The 24,858-nt window shown below is 37.0% G+C and overlaps 1 protein-coding gene across 8 annotated transcripts in view; it reads right to left on the bottom strand.

Moving 5' to 3' along the window:
* The window catches only part of NTNG1 (netrin G1), a 398,647-nt gene that overhangs the window by 323,262 nt on the left and 50,527 nt on the right, over positions 1-24,858 (bottom strand). The gene's annotated exons all lie outside the window — the stretch shown is intronic.

Here is a 24,858-nt window from a genome sequence, read left to right on the forward strand (position 1 = left end):
CCAGGGCATTATTGAAGGGTGCCGGGTTTAGCACATAAAATTTCAGGCAAAGCTAAGTGTTGTAAGTCTTATTTTGCGGCCAAAGAAGCTTTGGCCCACAGGTTTACTTCCTCCCTGCCCCAAGTAAAAAAAATGTGCTAGCTTACTCAACTTATCTATTACTGAAAAAGAGAAACATTAATCCCTTTCAACCAGGGCTTTGAAATTGGTATTTCTAAAGAATCACAAGCCTCTCTGTATCCTAGACGAGACTGTATCCAACCCTAGAAATAAAAACAAGAGCATAAAGGGAAAAAGGAATAAAGCATAAAATGAAAAAGATTTCTAGAATAGAGAATCATGAAGAGGTTTTAAGGTACACTGAAAAAAAAATGCATCCTGGCTGGGTATATCTCAATAAGTCTTTGAAGCATTGCTACTTGATTTCTTTGACAAATACCGTATAATGGCTTGGAAGTAAAATATAATTACAGTTGCTACTACAGAGTCATTATGATGTTCTTGGGGACCAGTTAATTTATTATGGAACTCTCCTGTACCAATCTCACAGCAATCCAGAAACAGAAAAGTCCTCTGTTCAGAATGAGGTGATTTCTCTAAAAAAGGCAGTAGTTCTCAAAAATCAAGTTCACAGCACACAGATTGCAGAAGGATACTACCCAATTCTTTACTGTAGAGTTTGCCAAAAAAAAAATTAGTTTCATACACCATAAACATTCAACACAGCACTTATTGCTTTTTAAAATGCTAAGCTTTTTTTTGTTTTTTTTCAAGTATAAATTAGTGAATTTACATTCATGAAAGTTCCTAGTGCAAGGACATGGGACAAGTAGTCTACAATTTAAGACAAACCCTTAATCAATCTGATTTCATAAACATTCCATTTCCTTTCAACACAACTTCTAAAAGCATAGCCAATATTTTTACATTTCAAGAATGCCTTAACCAAAGAGTGTTCATTTTTCTTTCCAAGTGACAGTATAGTTAAGAGGATTTTATGTCTTGGACTCTGGAATTCTTACTTCATAATTATGGCATACAGATTAAACATGACGAGTCTACAAGACTGACAAGATTTTTGCTAGTTGTGTGCATGCACACGTGCTCAGTCATTCAGTCATGTCTGACTCTTTCAACAGCATGGACGATAACCCACCAGGCTCTGCTGTCCATGAAATTTTCTAGGCAAGAATACTGGAGTGGGTTGCCATTTCCTTTTCCAGGGATCTTTCCAATCCAGGGACCGAACCTGCGTCTCCTGCATTGGCAGGCAGATTCTTTATACCACTGCACCACATAAGAAGCTAATTGTGTGACTTTGGCTAATTACATAACTTTTCTGTGCCTCACCCTCCTCGTTTGAAAAATGGGTCAATAACAGTACATAACTATTAGAGCTGATGTGAATTAATAGATTTAAAAATTCTTACAACAGTCCTGGCACATAACAGGTGCTCAACAGAAGATGTGCATGCTAAGTGGCTTCAGTTGTGTCCAACTCTTTGCAACCCTATGGACTATAGCCCGCTAGGTTCCTCTGTCTATGGGACTCTCCAGGCAAGAATACTGATAGTTGTTAATATATTATTATAGAGTCTCTAAAATTTCCCTTTGCAGAGTAGAGGTTTCAGAATTAGGGATGGATCCCACCTCAGTCCTTCATTAGCTTTGTCATAATTGACAAAGCTATTTGACCTCTCTGAGTCTCTGAGTGCTCAAGTGTAAAACAAGGACAGTAATATCTACCTCATACAGTTGTTTGAGGATTAAACAAATAAGATGCCTGCCTTATAGTCAGGGTTATCTGAATAGCACACAGCAACTAAAGCAAATAAATAGCATACATTATCCTGGTTGGTAAAGGAAGGTAAACAGAGACTAAAGAGTAAGTTAATATTTAGTTCTGACTTCCAAAGACTCCTGGCTTTCTTACCCATCATCCGTCTTCCCCTCTATCCCCCAAATTCCAGGCTATTGATAATAGAATTTCTATGTACCAATGCAAATATGATACTAGAAAATCAGTGGTGCTTACAGTCAGCGTTCAGCAACCATATTGACTAGGACAAGGTTAGTTAATATCACTTCAGGGTCTCAGGAAACGTTGTGCGTCTTCAGAGGGTAGATGGGCAGTTATGTTTATGAGGGCCGGGGAAATGGAATTTAGAATGGTAAATGTAGCAGATGTGAAGTGATTAATGCTAGGACAACAGTTATCACAGAGCCCCATGGAGGCTTGGCACAGGACAGCCGGGAAGCCTCTGAACCACTGCGGGGACACACAGAGGCAGACCTGTGCAAGCTGCTGAGACCAGAAAGAACCCAGTGTCTTTGAGGCAGCCAGACACCTGGAGGGAGGACAAATCTTAATCCCAAATCTTCAATCTCTTTTCAGTGCTTTCTGCCAATGGCTTTGAAAAGAGGGTAAAAGGCCAGGGAGAGAGGAGAAAAAGCTGTTTGCTGGAAGATAGAAGAAACATAAGTCTAACACTCAGAACTGGCACAGAATGGACAGAGAAAACTAGGAAGTCTTATAGTTAAATATATATACAATAAGAAAAAAAAACTTAAAAATTTTATTGAGCAATTTTAAACATCAATAACTCAGCCATTAATATTTTTAAATATTAAAGACAGCACAGAGGGTGGTATTGATTTGAGATACAGAAAATGTCATGCTGAAAAAGGTATCTGGTTTGGAACTAAGAAAATAAGATCAGTCAATCTGATTTCATCACAATTAAAGGCTAGATTTCAACACTATTAAATTCTGTCTTATTAAATTATGGGTTGGGACACTAAATATTTGTATGCTGCTACAAGTAATACTGGCTCCATTATTAATATCCTATTCTTATTGAAGAGTTCTAAGAAAAGAAAAGAGAACTGTGGGCCCAAATATACCCTTTGATGTGAAAAATCAGTACACAAATTTGATTCGGGGGTCAGCAATGGTAACTTGATTGATTAAAATATGTTTTCTAAATCTAGCCTATAAATAACTGCTTTTAAAATAAAACATAAATGGTACCAAATGATACATCCAATTAATTCACTTTCAACTAGTTTTGATGATCAGCATCAATAATTATGTTTAGTTTATATCTGGTTATTAACCTTAATGATACTATACCTGCCATTTAAATAATTGCTTTTTTTACCAGTATCATCAGTAACAATAATTTTTATGGATCATTAGTTGATTTGTCATTCATTAAGACTGCTAATTATAATCATACTATTAAACCATTATCCACAAAATGATCATAAGGATAAATAAAGTATTTCCTGGGTACTTAAATTTTTCACTCATTAGAATTTTGAAGAATGACATACACATGCCCCCCCCAAAAAGAAGTAATTTATTTATCTTGCTTAGGTCCTAATGGAGAAGGCAATGGTATCCCACTCCAGTACTCTTGCCTGGAAAATCCCATGGACGGAGGAGCCTGGTAGGCTTCAGTCCGTGGGCTCGCGAAGAGTCAGACACGACTGAGCGACTTCACTTTCACTTTTCACTTAAATGTGTTGGAGAAGGAAATGGCAACCCACTCCAGTGTTCTTGCCTGGAGAATCCCAGGGATGGGGGAGCCTGGTAGGCTGCCGTCTATGGGGTCGCACAGAGTCGGACACAACTGAAGTGACTTAGCAGCAGCAGCAGCAGCAGCAGGTCCTAATATCTTTTCAATATCACTTCCTTTAGATCTTAAAGTATATATTTATATAAGAAACCTAAGTAGCTAAACACTTTTAAAATGGTTTTTTCAGTATTCCTAAAGAGCAGATGTGATAATGTGTCAACCCACTAAGCAATGGCCACCAATTATTCAAACACTAATCTAGGAGTTGCTATGATGTATTTTATAGATGTAATCAGTTGGCACTAGTGGTAAGTGGTAAAGAAGCTAGCTGCCAATGCATGTAGATGCCAGAAACAAGGGTTCAATCGCTGGGTCAAGAAGATTCCCTGGAGAAGGTATGGCACCTGACTCCAGTATTCTTGCCTGGAGAATCCCACGGACATAGGAGCCTGGCGGGCTATAGTCTGTAGGGTCAAAGAGTCAAACACAACTGAAGCAACTTAGCACAGCACAAGTAAAGTCCATAATCAGTTGACTTTAAAGTAAGAGAGGTTATCCTAGATAATCTGGGTGGGCCAGATTCATCAGTTGAAAGACTTCAACAGTAAAACCAAGGTTTCCCTGAAGAGGAAATTCTATCTCTGGACAGCAGCTTCAGAACGTGCCTGAGAGTTCTATCATGTCTTTCCTGACAGTGTGCTTTATGACTTTGAACTTCCCTAACCCAATAACTGATGTATAAGCCAATTGTTTGCAATGCAATTCTTATGTATCTGCTGCTACTTCTGCTTCTCTAATTGAATTCTGATACAGCAGGCTGGTGCAAGGTGTCTTGGCTATTGTATCAGAGAGAAGAAAAAGTGGAAGGTACTCCTTGCCCTAAAATAGATACCTCGCCATGTCAAATTGCATTATTATATAGCCTTTCACTCCTTTGTGAGATCCTATTAAAAATGCAGACATTTCTAGAAGGAGTAACAGCATAAATCAATCCTATTAAGGCCTTTGCCATTAGAGGCCCCCTACTCCTTCCTGATGCACTGAGTGGATGCCACCCATTAGGAGAGCTATAAGGACCAGCAGAAAAGTAGGCAGCAAAAGGAATGTTGCTGTCTTGGAGCTTGGCCAAGGGCTGTGCTTAGTCCCTCAGTTGTGTCCGACTCTTTGACAGCCCATGGACTGTAGCCTGCCAGGCTCTTCTGTCCATAGGGGTTCTCCAGGCAAGAATACTGGAGTGGTGTTGCCATGCCCATCTCCAGGGGATCTTCCCAACCCAGGGATCGAACCTAGGTCTCCTACATTGCAGGTGGATTCTGTACTGTCTGAGCCACCAGGGAAGCCCAAGAACACTGGAGTGGATAGCCTATCCCTTCTCCAGGGGAACTTCCTGACCCAGGAATCGAAACAGGGTCTCCTGCATTGCAGGCAGATTCTCTACCAGCTGAGCTACCAGGGAAGCCCTAGTCCTATCAGAACTAATAAGTCTCCATCCAAATTTCCTTGAATTCCTGCTCAGGTATAACCTTGCTTCTCCCAGGTGGTCAAGACCTTACAGAAATGTACACCCCACAGAATATCACTATCAAAAGAATGGTGCACACTATGTATCAAGAAGCCCCAAGGACTTCCCAGGTGGTCCAGTAATTAAGAATCTGCCTGTCAATGCAGGGGACACAGGTTCAATCCCTGCTCTGTGAAGATCCCACATGCCATGGGGCAACTAAGCCCATGCACCGCAACTACTGAACCCAGTGCTGCTACTACTAAAGTCCTCATCCCCTAGAGTCCGTGCTCTGCAACAAGAGAAGCCACCACAGTGAGAAGCCACCACAGTGAGAAGCCGGGCACTGCAACTAGAGAGTAGCCCTCATCAACACAACTAGAGAAAGTCCACATGCAGCCAAAAATAAATAACAGAATTTATTTTAAAAGCTCCAAAATACTCTCACCACTCTTTATAAAATCTATACACTTACGAGAACAGTTTGATACACAGACTACAGACCCAAACAATACATGTGCAGCTTAGACTGTTTAAAATGGATACTTTTATTTTCACTGTATCAGTAAATGTGGGTACGAGTTTGATAAGAAAAGAAGCCTAGACTGAATATGGACTTTGCCATGGTTTTGGCAAATTTCAGTCTGTCAAGAACATGGTGCACATATGAAATTGGTGACCAATTTGATCAATTTTTTAGAAGGTCATGAAATCACAAAAAGTAGTCAGTGATTTAAAGGTATGTCTGGAGATTTTGCTGCTAAGTGATTTCTATGAGCTGCACCTCCATAGTCAAGAGAGATCTGACAGACCTGTCCCAAGTTTGGAGGACTGAGCCAAACAAGAGAGAGATCAAAGAAACTGCTACAGACATGAAAAAAAAAAAAGTACAGAATGTGCTTGTTCTTATGTTCCTCTAGGATGCAATTCAAAAGAGGATTATTTTAAAACAGATTTACTACTGGGATTATTTTGTTGACCTTGGAAAAGATCATTTCAAAGTCATTCCACTTGTATTTTCCCTAAAGGGAGCAGAGATGCTTATGAACAGGTATAGACAAAAAGATATGTCAAGTTAAGGCAAAGATACTGCAAGTTTCTATAGAGAGAAAGATTTTAAACTGTCCAAAATAATAAAAAGAAATAGGATTTACATAATCAAAAAATACTCTCCTGGACATAGTGTTTCATTTCATAGATCAATGCTGCTGCTGCTGCTGCTGCTGCTGTTGCTAAGTCGCTTCAGTCGTGTCCGACTCTGTGCGACCCCATAGACGGCAGCCCACCAGCTCCCCCGTCCCTGGGATTCTCCAGGCAAGAACACTGGAGTGGGTTGCCATTTGCTCCTCCAATGCATGAAAGTGAAAAGTGAAAGTGAAGTCGCTCAGTCATGTAACTCTTAGCGACTCCATGGACTGCAGCCCACCAGGCTCCTCCGTCCATGGGATTTTCCAGGCAAGAGTACTGGAGTGGGGTGCCATTGCCTTCTCCATCATAGATCAATAAACACTTATAAACATGAATGCAGAGCTCCCTGACATCATATTACAACTTAGTGCTGAAGTCCTTTTTTCCTCAACATTTCTCTAAAATGGAAACAGGAACCTAACATATGATTTTCTATGATGATTGTGGATTTCCATTAAAGAAAGAAAGAAAAGCCAGTAGAAGCAACATTTGAGAACAGCCTGGCTCATTTTAGACTATAACTACATGAATAATCTAGTTCCATAGTAAACTTCCATTAGTTACATTGTGAGATTGCAGGCTGCATTTCCTCCAGAGATCTCAAAGTTCTTTCCTAGTATCAATTTGTCAATAGCCCAATGCCTCTAATACTATGGAACCCAGAGGAACTTCATCTAGGATTATTTCTGTGGAAGCCTTTCATAAACTCTGTGGCAATCCAAGCTAAGCAGCATCAATAATGACTACAATGTTCTTTTGCTAAGTGCTTACTTAACTAATAAAAGACATAAACATGAACAAATAAAAGAATGACTTTGAGAAAAATTGGAAGCTCAAGGCCGAAATAGTTACATCTTTTTAAAATTCATTCAAACTTGCATTCAAAAATTAAATTCATACATGTTATACCTTTAGTTCTTGGTACAATATATGCAATCTTTAATCTTAGAATGAAATGCAATAAAAGTTCATAATTTTAAAAATACATATACTCTAACATCTATCACTTATTACTGTGACTGAGAACAAGTCATTTAACCTTTTTTTAAAAATCTCAGCTTCCCCATTTGTAAGATGGGGCTTGTCATCTATATATTACTATTAATATGACTCAAAATGTATGAAACCATTTTTAAGTTCTTTTTGGTGGCTCAGTGGTAAAGACTCTGCCTGCCAATGCAGGAGACACAAGAGACACCTGTTTGATCCCTGGGTCTGGCAGATCCCCTGGTAGAGGGAATGGCAACCCAGTCCAGTATTCTTGTCTGGAGAACCCCATGGACAGTGGAGCTTGGTAGGCTACAGTCTACAGGATCACAAAGAGTCAGGCACAACTGAGCATGCACACACGCATGCATACACATATGAATTATTAGTATAATAAAGTTGGAATTTGAACTCTAGATACTAGGATTTTTTAACATTAATCATAATTAATCATATATATAATTTTATTTTATATCCAATCTATTTAATAAACTGGGAAGAATGCAATACTGATGTATTGATATTTATGGATAGACTGTTTAGAATCTTTTTGGTGATCATACATAAATTCATGCCACTCTAAGGATGGTTGTAGGCAAGTTCATGGAGTTATAAAGATCTGTTCTGGAACACTGAAGACCAAATAAAATAAAAAGGCATTCAAGAAGTTTTATATATGTTTTTTACTGGAAATCAGTGGTAAAAACCGATAGTCCAATGTGCCAATGAAACATTATATAGTCTCAAATCAGTATTTTAGGAGAAGGAAAACTAAGTATTTTGGGAAAAGAAGGAAAACTGAAGTTTGGCTAGAATTATAGAAGACCTTCTGAATATCAGAGCTACAGACATAGGCCAGGTTAAGTCGCTTGTATTTGAATTCTATGTTCATTTTGATCTTTTTGGTCAAAATTACTTGGTTAGACTTCGATAAATATTTATTGAATTGACTCTATAGATGATCTGTTAAGTACCTAAGATTTGTGATCACCGATCTTACAAATAAATAACTAATAAGAATTATAGTACTGCAGATGGTGACTGCCGCCATGAAATTAAAAGACGCTTACTCATTGGAAGGAAAGTTATGACCAACCTAGACAGCATATTAAAAAGAAGAGACATTATTTTGCCAACAAAGGTCTGTCTAGTCAAGGCTATGGTTTTTCCAGTGGTCATATATGGATGTGAGAGTTGGAGTATAAAGAAAGCTGAGCACCAAAGAATTGATGCTTTTGAACTGTGGTGCTGGAGAAGACTCTTGAGAGTCCCTTGGACAATAAGGAGATCAAACCAGTCCATCCTAAAGGAGATCAGTCCTGGGTGTTCATTGGAAGGACTGATGTTGAAGCTGAAAGTCTAATACTTTGGCCACCTGATGCGAAGAGCTGACTCACTGGAAAAGACCCTGATGCTGGGAAAGATTGAGGGCAGGAGGAGTAGGAGATGATAGAGGATGAGATGGCTGGATGGCATCACCGACTCAATGGACATGAGTTTGGGTAAACTCTGGGAGCTGATGATGGACAGGGAGGCCTGGCAGGCTGCGGTTCATGGGGTTGCAAAGAGTCGGACACGACTGAGCGACTGAACTGACTGACTGATAGCACTTTATATACCACTTTGTCTTTTATAAGTATCTTCACCTACATGATTGTGTTTAATGATTGATAGAGAGTAGGAGAATATGACAGGTATAAAAAAATGATGTTACAGTATCATGTATTGGGAAACATAAGGACAGCTGAACAGAATTTAGATTAATTTATGGATGGCACAGTCATAACATTTATTACTGCTGAGATAGATCCATGAAAGGAAATCAGTTTAAAAGGAAAGCTAAAGACAAGGCTTTGCTTGTGTCCTTAAGCTGGAATGTCCTTCCATTCTTTCTTCTTCCATCTCGGAGCAGTTTACTCTTCCCTCAAAGCTCAGCTTAAAGGCCATCTCCTCTATTAAGCTATCATTGATCCCTCTGAATTTTCAATGAGCTGCTTCCCTCTGTACTCCCATAGCTCTTTATATATTGCTCTAGCATAGCATTTAGTTTCTTCTTCTTTGTAAACAGCTGTTTACTTTATAAGGCTGCTTGAAGGCAAAAGCTAGCCTATCATTGTTATCACCCATTAATGCCCTGCACAGGGCTCAGCAGGACAAGGAATTCCATTAACACTCAGAGTATTGAACTAACTGGGGGGAACATCACTATGTTAAAGAACTAAATACTCCCACAAGATATCCCTGAGGGTCACCTTCTGCCAGATTCTTCACGAGGTCACTTTGATATCATAAATAACGGCAAAGACAGTGGAAAGAAGAATTGAGGTGGCAGGAAAGATTATTAAGGGACAATAAAAAGAAAGTAAAAGTGGAGAGAGCAGAGATGCAGGAAAGCAGACTGCTAGAAGGACTCTTCATTTCACCATTGTATATTAAGGGCCCACTGTGTATCAGGCACTAAACTAATTGCTTGGGATATAAGGGAGAACAGGGCTCCTTCCTTGTCTTCAAGGAGCTTCTGATATTAGTGTGGAGACAGATGAGTCACCAATAATTACAAAATGAAGTGCTAAATACTGGTAAGGATTACTACTTACTATAACTCATTTGTAGCATGTCTAAGAAATATTGCTGTCAAATTGCCTTTAAAAATAGTTCCAATGAGGAAAGGGGTTAGAGATTAGATTTCTAGTCTTGTGATAACAAAGTTAGATTCTATCCTGGCTACTATAAATAATGCAATGATGAACAATGTTTGTCTTGTTGATCAGGACTGTGATGGAGATACACTGGATGCTTTCGAGAAAGAGGATAAATGGGCAATACAGTAGTCAGAAAAGTTGATTTAGGACCTGGCATTTCCATTTCCCATATTGAAAATTCTCTCTTTCACTTCTAGGCCTCCATGAGATTCAACACAGTGAGCCCATTCCAATATTTTATTAATAAAATGAGCTTTTATTTATTTTCTCACAGTTATTTACTCTAACATTTTCTGTTTTTGTAAGGAGTCACTATGTTGCTGTTAGGCATGCCTAGTGCAGTTGTTAAAACATCGATCCATTATAATCTCAGTGCAAATGCCATTTCATCCATGAATAATTATTTTAATATTGTGTTATTTAGAATACATTTCATTTACTTCAAAACCACAGTTGTGAAATTATTTTGATTTTAAATACCTGGCTTGGAGCCAGAGCCTCACAGTTAGTTATTAGATGTCATTAGTAACATCAGGACAAGCCAGGCAATTCACAAAAAGGAAACTACAAGTAAAATATTCAGAAGATCCCGTCAAAGCAGGATATGAGAATCAGAAGGACTTCAACTTTTTACCAATAGAAATGATAATCACAATGATAAAGATGATTAACATTTACTGAGCACTGTGTTAAGTGTATCTTAATCTAACTGTTGCTCAGAACAAAGAAATGTAATAACTTGATTAAGTTGAAACTTGAACCTTGAATTTATTGAATTCAAATAAAATATCCCTAATGGCACACACTTTCCCAAGCTACACAACTCTACTTAGGAATGTGTGTGTGTGTGTGTGTGTGCGCACGCGTGTGCGCACATGTTCAGTCATGTCCGACGCTTTGTGACCTCATGCACTGTAGCCCACAGAGCTCCTAGGTCCATGGAATTTTCCAGGCAAGAATACTGGAATAGGTTGCCATCTCCAAATCCAGGGGATCTTCACAACCCAGGGATCAAATCCACGTGTCTTGTGTCTCCTGCATTGGCAGGTAGGTTCTTTACCAGCTGAGCCACAAGGGAAGCCCCTACTTCAGAATACCGGGATTCTAAATGTCCAACACACTTACACTTAAAACTAACATGATATGGCACATCAACTTAGTTCAACAAAAATAAATCAATGAATTAACTAATTTTAAAAAATGCCCAGGACCCAAGGATCCTGGAAACTTCCTATCTAGAAAAGGCATTTGGCCCTTTCTTACTAGTATGAGGCTACTTCTTTAATCTTTACTGTTATTACTCCTAAAACAGCCCCAATTTGCCCCCAAAAAACAGGCAAATGAGCAAAATGTGTACTGATCTACCTACACCGTCACCCTAAATGGAAACATCCTGGCTGTCGGTTTTAATTGGAAATGGAGCCCTTCCCTTGCTGTCCAAATTTATTACAGTTACACATCACCCTCAGGTTTTCATCTAGGAAACAAGTCATTCTGGTGATGGATGAGGCAATATTTATATATCACTTTGCAAAGTAAGTAAACTTCCAGTTTAAAAGCACTATAAGGCTATTGTTACAGTCCAGTAATGAAGACAGTGATTTTGGAGAAAAAATTATATATAGCTAAATATTAAAAACTTTTAAACTGTGATTTTTGTATAAGTTATACGGATCAGAGTATATCTTTCAATTCAGGTGGAAGATGCCACTCTTAAAATTTGCTGCCCCAGGTATAAGAATCTAGTCAAGTTTGTTTATAGTTTGGCTCAATATTTATTTCTCTAAATTTTATATTTATTCCTATTGATCCGTAACCATGAATATTTATTAATGATGCTCATACAATGTCCAAGTGATTTACTATTAAGTAATTTCTAAAAGATGAGCGAGTAAAGGTCATGGTACATAGAGTCCTATTAAAAATCCCAAGTTAATTACATTTGTGATGATAGATAATTAAATCAAACTATGAGTATCATGACATCTAAGGCAATAAAAGAAACATGATTTCTTAAACTTTTTTCAATATACAGTAAAAGGAAGCATATTAGTAAACAAGACAAAACTTAGGGGAATCCTTCTAATTTGTTGGTAGGAATATAAAGGGTCCAACTGTTTTTTATGAAAATATCATACTCTATAAACCAGCAGATTGGCTATCAGGTATACATCTTGGGAAAAAGAAAATGAAACAAGAATCTTGCTCATATGCACCAAGATATGGGTACAAAAGTTTTTATTGCTCAGTGATCTGTAATTACATAAAACTGAAAAAAAAAAAAAAAGAACTTCCTCAATTCCCTAAATAATGAAGACTGTATTTATACAATGGAATATATATTTTTAATTTGAATGGACAAGACCGTACAGGTCAAATGGGTAATTTATAAAAACACCGTTGAATAAAAAAGTAAGTAACAGGATAGATTTTTCAGGATGGTAATATTTAAAAAGCCCCAAATCAAAATTGCATATTGTTTATGAACACACAAGCTTGGTGTAAAAAAATATTAAAATATGGCCTAGAAGGAAATATACCAAATTTATAACACTAGTTCCCTCTGGGAGAAGGAGGCAAAAAATGGATCAGGGCATGAAGACAAAGATGATTTCAACTTGGATAGTATTTTTTTTTAAATCATAACAAAAACAATATGTACCATTGCTAATTTTAAGTGGTAGTTGTATCTGCATTTGTTATATTGCTTACATACTTTAAAAACTGAAAAAAAATTCTTATGATATCTTCAGGATCAAGGATCTCCAAAGGTCCTATACATCCCAAAGACCATATATGTATTAGAGTAATAATCTTTGATACGAATGTTATGATCAAATTAACATATCTAGCAGTTCAACAAATATTTACTGAGTCCCACTATACGCAGGTACAAGACAATGTTCTTGCCCTCTGGTGCTTGTACTGGGGAGGAGAAAAGAGATTTAAATAAAGAAATAGCATATAACATAATAAATATAAGGTTGTTATAACTGATACTCAGTCAGAAGGTACCCAGTAAAGTGTAACCATTGACATCTCTTCTGACTGGTCAGTGTTGGAGGTGTCCCAGTTGTTAAATAGTTTGAACATCAACCCCATAATAAATTCAATGAAGAAAAACTAAGCAGGATCAGGGAAAATGAATAAAGGGTGTGGAAGAGATATGATTTTAGATGAGATGGTCAGATAAGCCCCTTTGAGAAACGCTTTTAAGCAAAGACCTAACAAAAGGTGGTAGTGAGCTATGAGAAAATATTGAGAACTTAGGTCTAGACAAGGCAAGAATAAATTAAGTTTAACAAGGAACATCAAGAAAGTAGGCAGAGAGGACTGAGCAAGATGAGACTGATCAGAACAGAGATCAGAGAGGTATTCAGGGACCAGATTACATAGGGATCTTTCAGGAAGCTGCAATGGTTTAGATTTAATTCTCAATGGGACACAAAAATATGAGAGGACATTAAACAAGGAAAAGCTCTGACTCATTCAGATCTTCAAAATTTTATGTATGTATATTTACATAAAATATACTGTCTAATTATATATTTATATGATATTCATATAATATTTATATATACATAATATATATATGATAATATGTGCATACATGCTCAGTTGCTTCAGTGGTGTCTGACTCTTTGCAACCCTTTGGACTGTAACCTGCCAGGCTCCTCTTTCCATGGGATTCTCCAGGCAAGAATACTGGAGTGAGTTGCCATGCCCTCCTCCAGGGGATCTTCCAGGGATTGAACCTGTGCCTCCTGCATTTCCTGCACTGCAGGCAGATTCTTTACCCACTGAGCCACCTTGGAAGTCAATATAACAATATATATAATATAATTATGTATACTCTATAAAACATTATCTATTTTATATATTTCATAAATATTATATATTTTATGTGTTTTATGTTATATATTTAATTGTCTATATTATATATATTATTATAAAACATATTATATACAATAATTACAAAAAATATAAAATATATATCTTATAAAACATACATGAATTTAATAATAGGAAAAAAGTGGGAAGCAAGGTGACCAATTAGTAGATACTGCACAGTAGTGCAGCCTAGAGATATAGCTGATTAGAACGTGGTTGTTAGTAGTGGAGATGATGAAAAGTGGTCTGATTTGGGATATATTTGAAGGTTTAGCTAATAGAATCTATATATATGTTGTTAGAGACATAAAGAGGTTTAGGAGGATTCCTAGATTTTTCATCTTGAGTAACTAGATAAATATAAGCTTCCATTTATAGATATGGGAAAGACCAGAAGCAGAATTGATTTGGGAAGAAGAAATCAAGAGTTCTATAATAAACATGTGAAATTTAAAAATGCCTACTAGACATCCAAGTGGAGACAGCATGGAGGCAGTTGGCTATATAACAGTTGTTATTGAGAGTGTAAAAACAAAAAACTCAAAAGTATCACGTTAACTACTTTCTCAACACTTCACCCACAAGAATACAATTTTGCTAACTAGCCAAAAGTTGCTAACTTATTATTCTGGTTTTTAGACGGTGAATACAATATGTACTCTGCTGTCTATGATTTCTAACAGCTTATTTCCATTTATATGAACACATTAATGGAAAAGAAGCAGGAATGGAAACAAACACTGTTGATTGGTTCTTGTATCCCTGAAGGAAGACACTCATTACATAATGTGTGTTTCCAACATTCCATACACTCTGTTTACAGAATCCAATTTTCTGAGTTTATTTTAGATAAAAGGCTTTTTAAATTCAAAATCATAGTATTGTAGCTTACATAGTATTGTAGCTTACAGTCCCAATCATAAACGTGATTTTAAAAAGGTTTTTGTGATGATTTTATCTCACATACTACAAATAAAATTAGCAGGTAATTTATAGTATAGTTTAAAAGTAGGACATGCATGTTAGATTGCCTGGATTTATATCTGTTCATCCCAGGTGGTACTAGTGGTAAAGAATCCACTTGCCCATAGAGGAGACATAAGAGACACAGGTTCGAACCCTGGGTCAGGATTCTTGCCTGGAGAATCCCATGGACAGGTGAACCTGGCGGGCTACGGTCTGTGGGGTTGCAAAGAGGCATACACAACTGAGCATCTGAGCACAGCAATACAATACGTAATCTGTTCCCACTACTTAACTGGAAAAGTTTCTTAACATCCTGTCTTAATTACTTCACCCACTGAGTAAGAATAATGATAAAACCGAGAATTACATGAACTAACAAAGTGTTTAGTATATCTCATGACATCAGGAAAGTTCTTGATAAATAACATTATTTGTAAAAATGTTCTGCAAGTTAAATTCAACAAGCATGTTTAAAGAACTACTATGTATTTACACTGTGCTGTGCATGCGTGCTAAGTCACCTCAGTCGTGTCTGACTCTTTGCAACCCTATGGACTGTAGCCCACCAGGATCCTCTTTCCATGGGATTTTCCAGGCAAGAGCTATGCTAGGCACTATTAAAGTGACCTAATTATGACTAAATAGAACATTATCCTGAGTCAAACTGTAGATGCATTGGTGACAATGTTTCCTAACACCACATGTAAGATTAGTTTTCCTAAATTTTGAAATAAAAATCCACATGGCATGGTCCAGGCATCACAATCAATCTCAGAGTGGTCATCAGCAGATTTTCTTTGTCGTGCACAGAGCCTCTTCTGCAACTTGTACTGACCACATACATTGGATTCTCCTCTACCTTGAGAGAGTTGCTTAGAAGCATATTCGACTTCTTCATTTTATCAATTCCAAGAAGGAAAGAACAACAGGAAACAAACAAATAGTTATATGGAATGGTAAAAAATCATTGTTCAGACATGACCTGATGATAGTGTCAGCTGCTGGACTTCTCAACGGACATCAACCCTCTGCACCAAAAGGGCTATTTCTTTGCACTAAAACAGCATCCAGCTCAACTCTTCATTTAATATTTTACAAGTCAGTTCCAAAGTAGGTCAAAGAATGAAAACCAATTTTGGTTTCTTCCTCGGCTCACGTCTTTAATTTTCATGGAACTGATACTATGAGAATCTATTCCCAGAAAGATGAGAAGAAACTTACAACCAGCCAATCTCAGTGTAAGTTCTTTTCCATTATGATGTGTGTGAAACAACTTTCATCCTTTTCCCCTTTTGTAAGGAAAGAAATTCTGAAATCTAAAAATGGCACTTGAAAAGCCAGTCTGAGAAAAGAAAAAAAAAGTTAGTCTGCCCATTGGTCTGGGGAACTAAAACCAAAGCAGATTTCACACCAGCCATCTTTATACAAGGAATTGTTTAACTATGCAACTGTCTCCAAAAGCACTGATTCTAAGTGAACAGGAACACTTTGCTGTGAGTGAATGACAACTTCTCAAAGTTTTAACATTAGAAACAAAAGACTCAAGAGGGCACTCAGATGAATATTTCCTCGCTGTGAGATGATGGCCCCCTGATATCAAAACCCAGGGCAAGATTACATAAAATTTCCACAAATAAAGGGTATGGAAAAGTCTCTGAAACAAGACCTATTTTTCTGGAAGAAAGGATATTCACTTTTGAACTCGATCAACTGATAAATGGGTGGTATCTGTTTAAAAGGCCCAAATATATATCTTTTAATTGTTGACTTCAATAGAAAAGTTAGAAAAGGGGCAAAAAGTACAAAGGAGTAAAACTACTACAATCAGGAACAAGAAAATTTAAACGGCCAAGAAACATATTAAAGAAATCAATCTGTTCAATAAGCAAATAAATACATTTTTTAAAAATAAAATGTCATTTTCACCTTCCAATATGTTTGTATATCAATGCCAAATTTTTAAAACTATTATCACAGCAGAAAAGGTACCCATAATAAGGATAATTTCATCAGTATCCTTTTTGGTAAACTACATAATTTATCTGCTAAGACTCTATATTAGAAGAAAATTTAAGACTAGAGGCCCAGTACTGATGAGGGTCTAGTGACTAGGACATTTCATAAAATGCTAGAGGAAATAAAAATTAACTATCTTTCTGGAAAACTGACAGAAGTTAAAACTGATACCAGTTAATAGCCTTAAAGTATAAAAAATAAACAATCTAAATGTCTACAAAATAGAAGACTGATTAAAGAAATATCCAAATATTCATATGGCAGAATACTATATACAGTATATCTCAGAAATATAATGTTAAATTTTTAAAAAGGAAGTTATACAATAATGTATATCCAATTTTTCCATTTATGTAAGGTTCAAAAACAATACTACTTGTAATTTGTAGGTAACCATCAATATGTAATTTTCAATTATTGTTAAAGAAGAAAAAAGAATATAAAGGAAGATAAAATATCAGAAGGCACAGAACACATAAAAAAGTAAGGATCATTTCCCAAAGTTTTTGTTTTGGTTGTGTATATGAGGATAATGTTTACTGCATTGCAATACAAAATGCATTTCTCACTGTGGATCAATTTAAAGCAAGTTTTAAAGCCACAAGTATAGTTTACAAGGTGTAACTTGCTCATCTTCACCTTATTGTTCCCAAACAGGTCTCCTGACTTTTGCTCTCTCCCATGTGGCAGAAACTATCTTCTTTATACCTCTAGAAGCTCTCTCTCATGTCCAGAGAAAAGAGAGCAAGGCCCAGAGAGAGGGGCCTGCCTGAGTCTCACATCTTGATTTAAGTCCAACACCTCTTTCCCCTGATGGCTCAGACAGCAAAGAATTTGCCTGCAACGCAGGAGATGTAGGTTCAATCCCCAGTCAGGAAGATCCCCTGGAGAAGAGAATGGCAACCCACTCAAGTCTTCTTGCCTGGAGAAGTCCATGGACAGAGGATCCTGGCAGGCTACAGTCCATGGGGTCACAGAGTCAGACACAACTGAGCAACTAACACACACACATCTTTCCCCAAGATTCACTAGAGAATGCTCTGTCCTTTCCATTCAGTAGGATTCCACTCTTGAGAAAAAAAGAATACAGCCCAACCCTTTAGCCTCAACGAAATACAAAACAATGAACTCACCATCAAAAATCATGCGCATTTAATATGGGAGAAGACTAGGTTTAATAAAGAAAACTACTGATATATCTTCATCAAAGCATTATAACCAAAAAAAAAGAAATGAAAATAATATCAAGTAATCAAGGTACGAGGATGATTAAATATTATATATTTATAATAGGATATTTATAACTATCAAATCATATTCTCTAATAATATATAAATGATATAAGTAAATAATAAAGCTACATTAGCAAATAAAAAAGATGAAAAATTATATGTGACATGATACCATGATTCCAACTTTGTAAAATAAAATGTTTATCATATTTAGGGAGGAAGACATAAGAAAAATGACAAAACAACTTCAATGTTGACTGTGAGGTTTTTCATCTTTTCCAAATTTTTTATTTGGAAAAATATGTTTTAAATATTTTCAATATAAATGGAAAAAATTCTTCATACATACTTTCAGTGTTGAAACTCAAAGTAGATTTTTCTCTCCCATCTCTCTTTTGAGATCATGTCATTATAAGCTGCCCAAATGCAGTAGCTAATTTTTTTGTCTATTAATTTACTGAGGAAAAAAAAGATTCATGATAAAAATCCTCACAAAACAGAAAACATTCCAGAAAATCAAATACTATATTCAATCAACTGATTAATTAGTTAAAAACGTATTATTATGTATTTGTTACCTAGACAGATGGTAAATGCTATAAGGTAGAAAAGCAATGCAATATACAGTCTCTATTGAGCTCCTACTTTGCATCAAGAGTGTATCGGAGACTGTTTCATGTATTATCTCACTTAAAGGAAAGCAGTGGTCCAGATTAAGAGTCAAGATACAGTAAACGCAGGAAACATGTGTATGTGGGTATATAATCGATAAGATGAATGAACTGCTAAATGTTACAGAATAGTAGAGTAGATAGATGGGCATATATTTTAATTACATAGTTAAAAGGTCAAGAGAATGACTTGAGCTGATATTGAAAATGAAAGTCGCTCAGTCATGTCCAACTCTTTGGGACCCCATGGACTATACAGTCCATGGAATTCTCCAGGCCAGAATACTGGAGTGGGTAGCCTTTCCCTTCTCCAGGGGATCTTTCCAACCCAGGGATCAAACCCAGGTCTCCCTCATTGCAGGCGGATTCTTTACCAACTGAATTATCAAATTGGCAGTAAGTATACAGAGAAACCAACTTGATATAGACCTTGAAGAATGGATGGAATAGGGATAAAAGGAGACTATTCCAAGCAAAAGGAATGTCTTCTGTTTGTCCTGGTAGAAAAACACATGACATGAGGGACTTCTTGTGTGATGACACTAGTCACTAACGTCAGAGAATCAAGATGCCAGCCTAAGACCCAGGCACAGTTCCAGAGCTAAGTAGAACAAGCCCCACCACCAAAAGTCTACAGAATATGCCTGAGAGACCTCAAAACAATCCAGACAGACTATGGGGTTTTAAGGACACTAGTTCAACACTTTTAAAGTGGTATTTCTCTAGAGCAGAAATCTTGAGGGAACTGAAGGAGGTAATTCAAAGTTGTCTACTACAAGGCAGTGATTATGCTGAAGTCTCATGTTTCACCTTAAAATCTTGCATGTGTGCATTCAGTTAAATGCCCCTCTTAATCTCTGTGTACAACTGGAGCACCAGATATATGAAATACATAGACACACACACACATACGCACACACTGCTGCTGCTGCTAAGTCGCTTCAGTCGTGTCCGACTCTGTGCGACCCCATAGACGGCAGCCCACCAGGCTCCGCCATCCCTGGGATTCTCCAGGCAAGAATACTGGAGTGGGTTGCCATTTCCTTCTCCAGTGCATGAACAGGAAAAGTGAAAGTGAAGTCGCTCGGTCATGTCTGACTCAGCGACCCCATGGACTACAGCCTACCAGGCTCCTCCGTCCATGGGATTTTCCAGGCAAGAGTACTGGAGTGGGGTGCCATTGCCTTCTCCGATACGCACACACAGGTCTAACTTATTAGTCCTGTGAATTTTTGCACCTCTTCCATTCTGCCACATATAAGGTGTCAATCTACCATTAACCAGGCCACTAGGCTGTGATTTAAATGCTGTGCCTTCATCTGCTGCACCCAGCCTTTTTTCCTATCTTCTTCGGACACAGTTTAATATCAGGAACTTGGCTACCAGAAGTATTTTCCAAGTGGCCATTTAATATGCAGCAAAATAATTCACACTCAAACTCTGAATGCTGGTCTTACTTCTATGCCTCTGTCCCCAGATTCTGGCTACATACCCCTATATATTAATTTTGCTTAGAACTCCTTTTTTTTTTTTGCTTCCTTCCGAGGGAGGGACTACACGTTATTTGATTTTGATTCTCACCACCAGCACCACCACCAGGTTTTGCATGTGCTATATGCTCTGTTCACTTCATTCCACATGAATGAGTTAACTCCACATGTCTGGAGTTATATTTGTGCGTTAGTCCAACAGAAGCAAGGGCACTTGAGCACACAGAGAACACTGTCTGGGAACAATAAATGACATAAGGCAGGTTTTAAGTTTAGCTAGCCCCACATAATCTTTATCAGCTCCCTCTCAAGGCCTCCCACATAAACCATGCATGCTATGCCAGTGCAGCCTCAACCCAAATCCAGTGTCCCTACCAATGAGACTGCCAGTCCTAAATCGCTTGGAAATGCGATTGGGTCCTCATGGAAAGTAATTGGAAATAAGGTTGTAAACACTCAGATTTAAAAACCATGTAGAGTACTTTAGACTTGATACATAGGTAATAGGGAGCTACTGCTGGCTCCTTAACAAGGGAATACTTGATATAGTGCTATATCAGAAGACCGATCTCTGTGGAACTTAATTCTCTGCAAACATAAATTAAGTTTGTCTTAGAAATAAGTCTAAATAATGAACTAAACAATGAAGTGTTAATAATGAAGCAACTGAAGATTTTTAAAAATTTCATTCTGGCATAATTCAGGGATAAATCAATTCAAATGAAAGATGTCACTGTTATTAAAACTTCATTCATTTATTAAATTATGTTTCATGTGAACAGAGTGAATTTTTAAGATTATTTGATTATTATATAAGTCAATGTCATTTCCAGTTTTTGGAAAATTGGTATTAATGCCTTGTCATTAAAAACATAACCAAATTTATCAAATTAATTTCTCAAAGGCCACCTGATAGCCACCAGATGGCAACCTGAGCTGATGTCAAATCAGAAATGTAAGTTATGGGTAGCCCTGAGACTATGCATCCATCACCACTCACTCATCCCGCTGGGTTCCTTTAAAATAATAAAACAGGAAGGCTTTCGTACTACTTTTTAAATTCCATTTGAACATAATGAAATATGCTCTATCCACAATACTTACAGTAATTAAATTTTTTTTTCTTAATAGGAGTCCATTTGGAAATAGTGCAATGTGGAATGATCATTAATAGACCTGCTTTGGTGCCTGAATAAATGCCTATCAAGAGAACAGGCACACATTAGTAAATTTCCTAAAGAAAATCCATTTTCATTTCAAATTCTGACATGTTATTTAGAAAAATTATACCATTTCTTTTAATTATTTCAGTAAACATAATGAGGGTATTGCTAACTACACCTCAGAGTACTTTATTTTCTCCATTTTTTAGTAATATGAGTCTACATGTAATTAAAGGCGTGCTGCATTAATGATGCTGAAGGTCTCCAAGGGAAGCATTTAATGTCCACCTCATAATATTATGCCAAAATTACATGCACAGAAGACATTTTAATAATCTTTGTTTCCTAATTTAGTTTTGATTGGCTCTGAAATCCATAGCTGCACTCAAGGGCTCACATTTCTACCGTCATCAGCACTTCTGTGTCATAAATTGTAAAAACGTCTATGACTTCTTCCATCTGTAGGCTTCTTCTGAAAGCTTCTGTTTAACTTATCCAGAAAATTAGCCACAGGCTGGAGATAATTGCAGATAATTTTGCCATTTTTAAGCTACTGGGGTGTTGCATGAAGATATGACAACTAAGCTTGTCTAAACGCAAAGGACAAGTCATAGCTTTGTGTTGTCACTTCAGCTTTACACCCAGGTTCAGATCATCATATTTGCTCTTTATGCAAATGGAAACAAACTGTAGTCACTCAATGATCTGTATTTTCTGACAAAGCTGTGCTACCTGAAGCTTTTATGCAGCTGAAGGAAAAACACAACCTATACTAATGTTATCGCAGCCTAAAAAAAATTTTTTTAAATGCTTAACTCTCTTCTACCCTTCATATTCTTCCCCCTTGTCAAAAACAGATTTTTTTTAAGCCATCAACAATTTACAAGGAATATATCAAACTAAATTAAAAAGAAAATGTATGGCCTCAATATACAAAATTCATGCATATACATATATATGTGTATACCTATTTCTATTCCCCTATTCTACTATCATAAAAGAGAAATGGCAAAATCTCCCAAAAAACTAATATTTAAAATGCTGGTACTATCACTATACAAAAACTTAAAATTACTGGGACATTAAAGAGGTATTAAGCAGATTACCTAGGTTAATAAGCAGAGACCTAAATGGAATCATGTGGTCCATTTTCCCTAAAATCTCACTCTAAAGTAAATGCAGCATTCACGGATGGTCACTAGCATATAATGATGGAGGTGATGCAAAAGGCAGCAGTACAGACTCTCAGTGCACTGCCAATGAAATTCAACTTGATATAAGATAAATTGGCTATGGGAATTATAGGGTATTTCTCTGACCAAATGTCCCCTTGGTGCTCAGAACTGCTAGTCACAGCTAATAAGGGTGTCACTAGCTGAGTAAGTGATTACTGAAACCATTCTGCAGCAAACATTTACATATCAGGGCTAAGCAGTGATTGTGCTTATATGGCAGCTTCCCTGATGTAATAGGCCATAACGACTCTGAGGGAGCAGGTATGGATGCATGTGTCAAGGAGGGGAGAACGTGAAAGTCATAACACAAATGACTTTATGGTTCCCATTAGACCTGAGGCTAAGGAGCACCCAAACAGGTCTGATATGACAGCATCCTGAAACAGCTTTACAGCCTTGTGTCAGGAACCCTTATACTAAAGAATTTTATGGAAAATACAAAACTGGAGAGAGGATGTGTTGCTATATTAGGTCACTATCTTTGACTTGGTATATAATATGCATACAAGCAGTCCCAAACTATGTATTTAAAGGATAGATTATTAAATCTGTTATGCCAATCAAATGTATATTAAGGAGCCCAAATTATGCATTATAGGTAACATCTCACAGTCTCACACTTCTCTTGAAAAACAATTATGTTTAATGACAAGCTTAAACCCACCAAGGCTTCTGAATATTTGCATCATAGTAACAGGCAGTATTTTAAAACACTGTCCTATGGAGTTTCATATAAACATGTAAAGTACATATATTACTGCACTTGAGAAAGCTGAGGGATATCATTTTCATTTTTTCTCTTTTGGTCTCACTTAGCCACTGAACTGCTAGGAATTGGCTTAAAAACCTTAGACCATGTAATTGTAAAAAGCAGGCATGAGAAGTTCTACAATGTGCCCTTTCCCACTCAAGATGGGAGACAGAGGTATGCTGAAGACACCAGGTAAACCCTTCAACATGATGGACAGGAACAGTGCTGAGCAAGCATTCTCTTGCCAGAGGCTGACATTAGGGAAGCTGCACGTTCAAATCACATGTTGAGCACATCATACAGAGCCTGTGCAAGTACAAACAGCACTCTGAAAAAGGATCTCTGCTATTTTACTTAGATCTGTAAATTATTAAACAATTCCAGAAGAGGCATATTGCTAACAGTGCATGGAAGCCAATACATAGAGTGTCTTAATAATATTAAGACTTGGCCCAGAACTATCCTCTGCTAAGGACTGGAAGATTGCACCACCTGTCACCTGAACAGCCATTTCACCCCTAGATTTGCAATAAGATCTTAAATTTGACCTTTTATGAGAGATTATTAGAAACCTTATATAAAGCCAATAAATGCCTCTGCTCTCTTTTACAGATTTATTACAGTTTTCCTAATATGTTTGAATAAACTCCTCTTCTGCAAGTCTCTGGTTTCTAAAAGGCAACTTTTTTGCAAAGCACATACCTGCTTCCCAGAGACAGTCCTCTCTTTGAAATATTTAGTCTTTCAGAGCACTTTAGTCATAGTGACACCTAATAGCCAAGCTCTTTTTCTCACTCTCCAGAAAATCAGGTTTAGACTATAATTCAAACCAGTCCCCAAAGGCACTTCTGAAAAATGGGAAGCCCTTAGCTTTTAGGCGAAAAGACTCTTTAGTGCTCAAAATTGTTTCCTGTTACAAAACCTTTTCTGCAGTGCTAGGTCTAAGATGATCTTATGCTAATTTAACTCAGTAGGGACTGTGAACAGATGCTACTTTGATTAATAGTTTCACTATCTTGAAAATGCCAGGCCAGGTTCAAGATAATAAAGTCAGGTAAGGATACTATTAAAATCTGCCATACCATTACATCTGTTATATAGAGAAAAACGAGATCCCAGTTCCTGTATCAAATAAACCCTACGTATAATAATAATAAAACAACATACACCAATGAACACATTGTTTGAATTCTTTAGCACACTGACTTACATCATTTTAACGATCAAAGTCTTTACTAACACCTTATGAGTATATTTTCAGCAATGTCTCTAGTAAAAAATTCAATGTGTCACACAGCATTTACCTTACCACCCAGAAAAAGCCTTTTCTATACTAGGAAAACAATGAATTATCTAACTTTGCTTATCGAAAGGAGAGTATTTGAATTTGTATGCTCCATGTCATTACTTTTTTAGGAAACATTTTCAATATTCCAGCCTTTTCTCTGGAAAACCATAACCCTTACAAACAAGAGGCTGAATAA

This window comes from Giraffa tippelskirchi, chromosome 5 (assembly GCF_054371585.1).
Source record: "Giraffa tippelskirchi isolate mGirTip1 chromosome 5, T2T-mGirTip1v1.2.pri, whole genome shotgun sequence".
Classification (NCBI taxonomy): Eukaryota; Metazoa; Chordata; class Mammalia; order Artiodactyla; family Giraffidae; genus Giraffa; species Giraffa tippelskirchi.